General features: G+C 34.9%; 1 long non-coding RNA gene across 1 annotated transcript; it reads right to left on the bottom strand.

Annotated features, from left to right (window-relative positions):
- Positions 1-707: 707 nt before the first annotated feature.
- Positions 708-1,523, bottom strand: LOC309478411. Its single transcript, XR_014198980.1, has 2 exons — positions 1,383-1,523; positions 708-1,342 (listed from the first exon to the last, which is right to left on the bottom strand). It is a non-coding gene; the product is annotated as an uncharacterized lncRNA (long non-coding RNA).
- Between the last annotated feature and the right edge of the window lie 564 nt (positions 1,524-2,087).

The raw sequence follows: 2,087 nt of genomic DNA on the forward strand, positions 1-2,087 counted from the left end.
CTGAGCAGACAGGGACATCAGAGAGTTTCACTTTCACTTCTGTCACAGAAATGTATCAGTGTGTAAATCTGTGTGTAAAAGACTGTGATCAGTGTTGAGATGCATGAATATTTGCTGATGTGTAAGTTCAATCTTTTCTATGTAATTCAGAGAGTGGCTTATTTCTATCCTCGTGAGAGTGTTATCAGTGTGTGTTTGTTCAGTGGGAATCAAACATTGTCCCCCACTGCAGCTTTTCAGGAAGAGCTTCATGTTCTAGTTGAGATTCCCAGTTAAACCTATTTGAATAGAAAACTGAACAGCAACAACATGTACAAAACTACAAAACAGTGATGGAGCTTTACATTGTCCGAACTAATGAACAAAGAGTGTGTTATAGTTTGAAAATCCCTGACATCTCTCACAGGACGATGAAGAGACAGACATCACGTGTCAGGAGTCAGAGAAGATGATCAACTGTACAATATCACACTTATACTGAAGTGTATCACAGCTAGTCCCTAATTTTTTATGCTCACATCCAACCACAGATGTGCAGATGTCCACACTCAAAAAAAAAAATTTGTCTAAAAATAAGATTTATGTATTTGAATTGCATAACAAATTTCCATGCATTTGGATTACATAGTTTTAACATAAACCAATCAATAATCTGAATGTGATTCATATTTTTAAGTCATATCTAAATTAAACAGATAAGATTTATGTAATTGTATTAATAAACTGAATGTGATTTATATTTGTCAGTCGTATGTAAATGAAACAGGTAAGATTTATGTAATAGTACACAGAAAAACGCCCATGTTAAATTAACACTGCTCAGTGTTCATATGTGTGCACACTACAGAGGTAAAGCGGTCTTGAAGTTAATGAGATAATTAACTGATGATTGAGCATTAATTATGAACACCTGCTGTTAACAAGCAGAATCACTGAAGGAAAGAGAAACACAAGAACTGACTTCAGCCACAGCCTTAGATTGACATCAACTGAAGAGAAAAGAAGACATTACATCTGTGAAGATCTCAGCAGAGGAGGATTAAACAACTCCACAAACAGCATTACCAGCTTCACTTATTACTAACCAGACTGACTTTATTTCATTTCCGTTTTAATGAAATCAATAGGTGTATTTTTAAGTCACCATGATGGTGGTTAGCGTTTGCTTTAGTTGGACTCTTGACCCTTGACTGTTTAATATAAAAATTCTCTGGCTGCTATAATTATGTGTTTATAAAACATGTTTGTTGCAGCAAAAAAGCCAAGAGAGAAAGAGATCAGGTGATGCTGGCTGTTTATTGAAGATGATGACAAAGTCATCATCATGTAATTGCCTGATTCGCTGATCTTGTTCAGTGTCTAATGCTTTGATTATATAGGACTTGTGTTTTTATTTTGTTTTATCCATAACAGAAGCCATTTGATTTTACAGCATGAAATCTATCAAACAATATACTTTTTTTTTTTTTATAGTTATTGCACAAAAACCTTTCATCTATGGCAATATTTAAACTCACACAGACATCAAGAAACAGCATATGAATCTCAACAATGGTGACAAAAGCTACAAAAATCCTGATGCATAATTTATTAATGCCGCAATTGTGGTACCCATGAAAAATGAGTACACAATATGGTTGTATGAATATATATATATATCCTTTCATATGGACATTAATGAAGGAACTTTTTTATTTTTTTTACATTTTGCACGGACACTTAGAACAGAGACTTTTATTTTGACACGGGATCGCGCTTACGGGCTATCTCTGCAGCCTCCGCTCATATCATACAGAGGAGCTGGCAGAGAACAGACGCGATTCCCGACTCTCTTCTTCCTTTCCTGTATTTTCAGGTATATAGTACAAATGTTCGGGGAAAACTTGATCAAATAGGGTAACATCCATTTAATTGCAATGTACGGTGAGGGCTGGTTGTGAGAATTTGATAACTTAGTTACATATGTGATTTCTAAAAGTGTTGTGTGGGACATACTGTGGTAAAAACTGCTGTAAATACTTCTGTGAATGCAATATTTGAGTCTAACATGTTTATTCAGTGTCTCAGATCAAAATGTTCCATTGGGT

Source organism: Leuciscus leuciscus, assembly GCF_965113295.1.
Source record: "Leuciscus leuciscus genome assembly, chromosome: 1".
Classification (NCBI taxonomy): Eukaryota; Metazoa; Chordata; class Actinopteri; order Cypriniformes; family Leuciscidae; genus Leuciscus; species Leuciscus leuciscus.